General features: G+C 41.5%; 1 protein-coding gene across 2 annotated transcripts in view; it reads left to right on the top strand.

Annotated features, from left to right (window-relative positions):
• Positions 1–218: 218 nt before the first annotated feature.
• Positions 219–8,665, top strand: part of Lhfpl2 (LHFPL tetraspan subfamily member 2) — a 145,811-nt gene continuing 137,364 nt past the window's right edge. For both annotated transcript variants that reach the window (XM_010619093.2, XM_010619092.2), the window contains exon 1: positions 219–292. The gene's annotated coding sequence lies outside the window, so the exon portion shown is untranslated. The remainder of the gene's footprint in view (positions 293–8,665) is intronic.

Here is an 8,665-nt window from a genome sequence, read left to right as displayed (position 1 = left end):
AGATAGGTTCAGTACCTGGCTCATAGTTACCCTGACACTGAACTAAACCAGGATTTTCACTCACCGCAGTCTGTTTGATCCAACCCCTTGGTTAGGTGATACTGGCCAGGTTTTCTACTGGGAGATCAGGGAGCCCTAATCATGATCGAAGGTCTTTACTTGTACCAGAAAAGAATGAACCACTCCAAGTTAAGACATGCCTTTTTCCTATTTTTCAGGTAAACTGGGAAACAGACTCTTGAGTACAACCGTCTTGTAGTTACTGCATTTCATTGAGAAGCGTCTCATACAGGTAAGGGATTGGTTCCTGATTTGCTCATCTCAGGTGGGTTGTTCCAGAATTGTATGACAGTGCACCTTGATAAGCACCCAGGGTTCTTATTTATTAGAAAGAAAATCCTTACATGGAGGGTAACATCTCTTCTAGGAAAAGAAAATGGTACTCTGCCCTTGTGTGTGACTTTGTCAAGATATTTACGTGGTTGGCTTTCTCCTTTCTATTGCTGTCTTTATCACCAACTTTCTTTCCTCCAGGGCTGCGTTTGGGCTAGTGCTTTAGAATTCCTTTTACTTATTTGAGACCCAGCCACAATTTTGCCTGTTATTTAGGAAACTGTCTGAATGAGAAGCTCTTTGGAGCACAGCAATGTAGCAGAATAAATCACTGCTTTCTGATGCCCTTGTCAGGGTAGCTTACTTGTTTGTGTGCATCTTTCTCTTCCGGTTAGTGAGCTCCTTTTCCAAAATTTTACCTAGCATGATTCCCAACATGGAACAAATCTTCAGAAGAGGAATGAATGTTGGTCTGAGGGAAAAAAATGCCCTAGTAAAATAAACTAAGGCACAGCACCCCCCCCACAAACACAATCAATTATGTGTTTTTCAACCAATTAAATGATTATAGAATGCCTTCTGGATTAATTAGTTGACTGTTCACTCTCATTACCACACTTAATTGAAAATTTACCATAATATAGTTATATCAATAGGAATTTGGATTTCTACCCATACTGAAAAGGGTAAGAAGTCATTTTTTAAAATTTCATTGTATTCTTCTAGAATAGTGTCCATGACACCAGTAGGCCATGGAACATTGATGTACTAAATGGCATACCTCTTGACAGCTGTTGGAACGATAAATATTGTTAGCCAGACCTGGAAACTCTAGTCACCTTGGTATTAGTGGGTTGAACATGTATATAAATATGTAGATAGTAAGGGAACAAACAGTAGACTTTTCCAGTTGGCAACCTAAAGGAAATTTAAAAAATATTTCTCAGTGGCATGAGCATTTGCTTTAAAACAGTAAAAAGCTTTTTGTTAATGCATTTCAGTTTCCCCATACTTCTTAGTGTCTTGGGGCTTTGAGAGGTACAGTATCAGCTTACACTGATAACTGCTTTGTCTGTGGATGGGAAGAGAATCTCCCAGAGCAGTGGTTCAACTTAATGGAACCTGATTTCTCTCAGGGGCTGGTAGGTGGCTGAATTCACTGAAGCCTAAGGTGATACTTAAGTCTAACCAGAGTTCTTTCACAGAGGAGAGTGTGGCTGTATGTTTTGCTGCGCTTTTGCATTCTGCTTCTGTAACGGCATGACTCATTGTCCAGCCTTTCCAGTTGCTTTGCTGCATGTGCACAGTAGTGACTCACGAGAAGCTCCTTCTCATTTCTGTGTGTTTTCTTATGACCAACTAGAGATACTAGTAGTGCATAGTCAAAGAAGTAGTCACATACCCATGGATTCTTCTTCCTGATGCTAAGTCCCTAACTTTAGGGCCTCCTGAAAGAAAATCTAGTAAAGGACAAGGCAGTAACAGAAATTTAACTTCCATCTGACTGTCTTCATGGTTTTAAAGTTTCCTAGGGCTTGGGTAAATTGAGAATTTCAGCTTTGTTCAGAAATTTCCACTCTCCGTGGAAGTAATTTTTCTCTCATAGTTGGAAAATAAACTAAGAAAATAAATTGAAATGAATACATTGGATATTAAAATATGATTGGGTTTTGGCCATCTTGTGAATTTGAGAACTGAATTTTATGTCACACCAGCCCTAGAGAGGCTGCATGCATAGTATTTGTTGGGTCTGGTCTTCACCCTACCAAGAACAGGGAACGATTAACTTATTCATTATGAACAGTGAACTCTCGATGTCTGACTCTCTGAGTGCATCATGTTTTACAATACAATTCTTTCTAGGTTAGAAAAAAAACAAAAACAATGAGACCTCAAGTTATTGGGCTGGTTCTTTCCTGTGGCACTCACACACAGGTGAGGATACTTCACAGGGATCTCTAGTTGGATCACCCTATCATCCTAACTAGAAAGCCCATGTAGTATTATAGTTCCTTAGAGTGTCTTGACTTGTAATTTGTATTTTAGAATTGTAGCATTGTGCTGTTCTTTCATTTACTCTTTCTGAAGATGGGACTTGAGTGTCTCATCAGTATAATTTGTAGATAAGTATGTATATGTTTTTAATATGGCTGTTTTATGCATGGCTTTGATCTAAAGACACTGTCCAATGTGGGCTCCTTATGTCAGTGGCAATCAGATCAATCACAACTAGGGGACGCAACAACTGGTCAGCTGCTCTCGGACTCTAGTATTATTAGCATCTTGGGTTCTGATTGACAGTTCTTTTATTGCTAAAATGCCTGGGTACATTTACCAATAAATGGATGGATGGATGAATGGGTGGATGGATGGACAGATGGTTAGATAAATGAATGACCCACCCCTACCCCCCGCCAGATGCCTTAGATATTTTTGGTTTTCTCATGTGAAGCTTGAATCTTTAGCTGTAGTACCTTAAAGAGGAAGCAAAAGTCTCCAAGATAGCTTTTCAAGTTCAATGTGAAGCTGTTTTCTTTATTGACATCTAATTTGCTTTATTCCATTTCTAGATCACAGATCATGCATAATTTAGGAACCACTTTTTACTTGGATCAGGTAGTTTGTCAGCTGTAATTTGTTAGCTAGTTTGTCTTATCCACTCTACAGGTTGTGTAGTTGATTTAAAAGATTCCAGGTCTTCGTTTCCAGGAAAAGTTGATTTTCATTGGGATATCCTGAATTTTTTACTTTACAGAAGAACTGTTTTAATCCCTCTCATGGCCTCTTTCAATTAAGAATAACTCTTCCCTATCCTTTAGATTTCTCTTAGGGTTATAGGTTTAAGTTGGAGGCTCATTGAATAATTAGTTAATGACAATAATTTTTCAAAATAGACAAAGGACAGTAAAATTTTTTTCCTCTCCCATGTCTCTTAGTGGTAAAAAGTAAATCCTCTGAATTTTTTTGTGATTCCTTTTCTCTGTGGATCTTTATCTTATGGAGGAGTTACAGTACTGGCTTCAGAGACCTGTCCTCTCAGGTCCCTTCTTAAGATCCAGAAGCCTTTGTTGGCTCCCTGCAGCCTTTGCTGAAGTTGAATTCCTGATGGACAGCCATCTCTGGTGCCATCTCTCCTGCATCTCCTTTGCATCCACTGGAGAAGCCTCCTTTTTAATGGCTGCCATCTGAAAAAAGAAAAACAAATAGTTGTAGCTCCCATTGCAGCTCAGCAGGCTGGAGAAAATAGTTCTCATTCTCTTTATTTCTGGGTTCAAAGTGCACTTAACATTTTATGGGAGTGATCAGCCCTCCCAAGGTGCTGGCTTGAGTGGGCTGTGTGTTAGCCTGGTGGACAATTAACCACACAGACCTCCTTCTTTTTGCCTTGGCCTTTCTGGCTGAGTTGACACTAAAGCTCTTGAGTGAGAAGGGGCTGCTGCTCCTTTGAGCCGAGCACCAAGCCTCAGTAGGGAAACATTTGATCTTGTTCAAAGGAGATGTCTCTGAAGCATGAAGATTGAACTGATTGTGACCCCACCCTGGGGGACAGAAGAGCTCCCTCTGGAGAGCAGACCAGGAGGAAGAAGCCGTCAATTACTAATCCCATTGGCCTGTAGGTCTTCAGGGTCTCATATTCATTTAAAGGAGAAAGAACTGAGGTTGAAAGCAATAAAGAAGTCCTTAAATGAGAGGAGCAGGGGGTCATTTTATCTAATTTTGTGGTTGTTACTGAGGAATAAAAGGGAGACAAGGTAATTTCTTTAGCCCCTTTGAGATCTTTACCACAAGCACATGGCATTTGGGGTGGTGGCAGAGCCTCACAAGGCTGTCCATTTCCTTCCTGATAAAACCTTCTGCTAGAGTTTCCATAGAGCCCGAGAGTGCACGGGAGCCATGTTGTCCTCTAGGGCATTATAGTCAGGAATGTACAGTTGCTCCTATCATAAGTGAGAGGCTAGTGGCCGCAAATGTTCCTGTATGACTGCCAGCTTCTCAAGATCATAGTATTCAATCTGAAGATAAATCCAACAGGTGAGAGAGCTCATTTAGATTTGAGACTTCTTTTACCTCTGAGGAATGCTTGCTAGTTGTCTGTTATTGATTTGATTTATTTGGAGCCTGATGATCATCCATCACATTCCTTTGAGTTGAGCGATGTGCAGAGCCTTAACAGCTTGTGGTGAATTAGCGGGAAAGTGAGAGCAGTGCCTTCTCTATTTGATGAGTGCTGTCTGTTTATGGTGTGAGTTCATACCTGTTCCTTTCTGAAAGCCCTGCTGGATAGGCAGGTATTCCTATAAATATTCCTATCTATACTGAGAAGAGAGAGGAAAAGAGACTTACCAGGTATCCTAATAGTGAAGTTGGAGATCTGAATTCTATCCCTAGACTTCTGACTTTCAGGTTAAGCTTTTTGTGCCATCATTACAAAGAACAAAAGCAGAGAGGGCAGAGGGAGGAGAGCTTTAAAAATTCTTCCAAGAAAGGGAAGAAAAGTGATGACACGTGGACAGTTCTCTGCACCAGCCACCAGCTGGCACCATTCCCCAAGGCAGCTTGGTTTCTTCCTGAAGAGGGGCACGGTGACCAGAAGACAGAGAAGGGGAGCTCAAGGAGATTGGGGATGGGTATGTGTGAAGGGCTATTTGTGTGTCTGATCTGGAGTACCTGTGATAAGGAAGGATGTGGAAACCACTGTTCACCTTACTTCATTTACACTCTTACTGTCTCATGCCCAGTTGCTTTCTTGTCTTTTGAGTCTCTTCAACTTTATACAGTTCTGCTTAGTATTTGTGCACTTATCAGAAAACAAGAGAACTTGTCTTGAGATGTGCTAATAATCTGTTAAGTGCATTTAATCATAGCTTAGATTTGTATAGTTCATATACAAATCTGTTCTTATTGATTCAGGAACTAGTTTCTCCCTGCAAATTGACAATGAAGGCTGTAGAGACCTCTCTTTCTGTCCCTTTCTGGTGGACCTGGTATCCCTGGGAACTTCCAGAAGATAAGACTGCAGCCAAATGTTTTCCTGAAATATCTGAGGGGAACTCCTGGGGTGAGGGACAGTGAGGTAAGGTCATTCCTTGTTTGAGTAATGCTTCGCCATATCCTGGAGAGAGTCATTGTCCTGCAGTCCTTGGGGGCAAGAATCCTCTTGCTTTGGCTGTGTGTTGTCCCTTTCCTTCAAGCTTGTGGCTAATCAGAAGTTGACTGTGCCTCTTAAAAGCTTTTCTTTCTGCTGTTTTCAGGAAGTTGAAATAGAGTGTCAGAAATGCTGCGAGTTGATGAAGAAAACGTAAACAAATCCAAGCAACATGTGAGGAAGGCTTGAGAGCCTTGCCCCTGGCTTTCTGTAATTTGGATCTGAGTGAATCAAATTTCCTGTGTGTGGAGGGTCCTTGGGCCAAGAAGCCCGAGATGTGCATGCCAGAGTCTTCCAGATGAGGGCACTGCTTTGGCTAATAGACTCGGATGGAAATGTGTAGTTCATTGTTGGCAGAATGGAGATAAGTCACATGGCAACAGCCTGAGCTATATGAAAGTGGAATTAAAATAGCATCTCTTCAGGGATGTGGAACATTCCAGAATGCTTCAGTCCTCTTGGCAGTAGTGCAGATCCTGGAGAATAGGAAGGCTAGGAGGGACTCCGCAGAGCTGCTTGACCAAGGCTCTTATTTCAGTTTAAGACACTAACTAACTTAACTGAAGCTCCTTGAGGGCTTTTGTACTTCTGGTCCCTGGCGTGTATTAGGTGATTAACAGGCTTTTATTTTAGGAGAATGAATGCCATAAAGGAAGACTTCTGAATGCAATCTAGTGTTCTGAGACCTTTATAGCTGCAAAATTGGTAAGAAGTGGGACAGGGATTTAGCTCAGTGGTTCTGCCGCCTGCCTTACAAGCTCAGAGACCTGAGTTCGATCCCCGGGAACAACAACAACAAAAAAAATTGTTAAGAAGTAGTACCAGGTAGCTTCTATTTCATCTATTTGGGGTTTTCTTGAGATTATATAAGTTAGAAAATTGAGACATAATATGATCAAACTAGTTCCTTCCAAGTTGGTGGTGAGGTTTAGGAGAAGACATGTATGCTCAGGCTTGGGGAGTGGGTGGTAGGACTGTTACATTGCTCTGCCTAGTGACCCCCTTTCGTGTTGGGCTCTGTGTTAGTGGTGCTCTTGGAATTTAGGTAGTGGCTGGATAGCTCAGTCTTCTGGGAAGAATTAAGATGACTGTGAAACAAGTAGGTTTGAAGCTAGCCCTCTCCATAAGCCCAGTCTACTTTTATGGCACAGTTGGCTCCTTTTCAGAAGGATGTGCTGTTTGGACCCAGTCAGACTCACTAGAAATGTGTGCCTGCACAAAATGCTACAGGTGTGACTGGGAGGTCCAGGTGTGTTGAACAGTGCAGCAGTAGGAGGTGGATGATTTTCTCTGCAGGGTGTCCTCCACAGTCCAAACCCACTTTGAGAATTGTAGCCCTGCTGTTGTGGGCCACAGCCAAGGAAGCCAGGTCTTGCAGTGGGATCTGCTCAGAAATCCACAGTGTTAAACCCAGTGTGGTCAGAAGCCACTTTGTTGATTTCAGCCTGGTCACTCACAACTTTGCTGTTTATCTCCCTTATTTAACTTCCTGGTTAATTTAAACAGAGAGATGAATAATGGCAGTACAAGGGAGTTTTAAAATTTAGAATAGTTTTAGGAGATTAATTCAAGATTAAAGGTTGCCAAAAGGAATATGTAATGTCAAGAAATTTTCTTTAAATTTACACTTGCAAACTTGAGGTATTATTTGCTTCTTGGTATACTTGGTAGACTACTTACTCCCATCCATTCCCCATCCTGGCTAAGGTTGTGTCTCATCAAGTTGATATTCAGATTTCACACTGGGCTATGATGTTGAGGGGAGACAGTGTTTTCCCTTGACACATGCAGTAGTTTGCATCTAGAATGTCCCCCCAAAAAAACTTGTATGTTAAGACTTGGCCCTAGTCCATGAACTGTCAGCAGTGGGGCCTCATAGGAGGTCTTAGGTAATTGGGATTGAAGGGGAAAATGGGAATCTTGCCCCTCTTTTTCTTATCCTGGCTGTGAGGTAACTGGCTTGCTTGGATATGTGTTCCTTCCACAATGTCCTACATCTGACATGGACCAAAACCTCCAAAACTGTGAACTAGAAGAAACTGTTCCCTTTTTTTTAAGTTGCTTTATCTCAGATATTTGTTATAGCAACAGAAAGCTAATACAGCAACAGTAGAATTTCTGTGCCATCTCGCGGGAGAGCATAATTCCTTCTGGAAATTCCTTTCACCATTTACCTTCTGCTGATGCCGACTGTGTGACCTCTCCTTCTTCTTCTTCAGAAACTGGGTAGCGTACAGCCCTGCTTGTGGGTTAGGAGACTAGTTGCAGTTGAGCTATGATTGAGGACTACAGAAGGGCCCAGTTGGGCCCTGGCTCTGCTTTGTATTAAAGACCACAGAGCTTATTGATGTAAAGCTTGCAGACTTTCTATGGGTCACAGGTGGATCTAAGCAGGTTTCTGTAGCAGTGAGAGGAGTTATTACTGTTTGAGTTCTTAGAGCTTGCACAAAAAGAGCAAAATTAAATTCAGCGGTAGCATAGATTCTTACTTTGGTTTTGGTGAAAGTCAGGCCTTGGGAAGTGATATAATGCTCATGGTCTGGCATCTGAACTTCTCATGGAGGATATTTTTGGCACTGAGGTAGTCATTTGTGAGCTGGTTTTGTGCAGTGCAGTGCTACTGTAGTGCCTTGGAAGTAGAGTCTATTTACTTGATCTCAAAGTATTCTGTGTGTAAAACCATTCAAATAAAAAGAAATTAAAAATATTTATGGTGGTTAGGCTTCATTGGGTCACTTTAATTAGGAGCCACTGAGAAAAGCACACTTCTGGTTGTGTGGTTGGGTCATGGGGATGTGGCCTTGGGAACCTGTCATCCCTGTCCCCTTCTCTGGCACTCTTCCCCAGTTCTGTGCACTAAGCATTTTTGCTGTCATGATGTTCTTTCCTTGAAGCCAGCTGAGCGTGGAATGAATTCTGTGAAATGGTGAGCCAAATTAAACCTCTCCTCCTTAAAGTTGTAGGTGTTGGGTATTGTGGGAAAGGTGATTAATATATGTCAATAAAAAGTTTATTTGGAAATATTAGTTTAATTCATTAGTATATATGGACACTTGGTTCTTCTCTTCCACATTCTTGAAAGTCAATCAAAAGTGAAGTGGGAGTACCCTATTTCCCTGGATATAAGCCTTGAGATTTTATGGAAGGGTGTTTTTGAAAGAATATTCTTTTTTTTTTTTTTTTTTT

Source organism: Fukomys damarensis, unplaced genomic scaffold (assembly GCF_012274545.1).
Source record: "Fukomys damarensis isolate Sample0158 unplaced genomic scaffold, DMR_v1.0_HiC HiC_scaffold_1, whole genome shotgun sequence".
Lineage (NCBI taxonomy): Eukaryota > Metazoa > Chordata > Mammalia > Rodentia > Bathyergidae > Fukomys > Fukomys damarensis.
The sequence above is the reverse complement of the archived record's forward strand: the minus strand, read 5'-3'. Positions and strand labels throughout refer to the sequence as shown.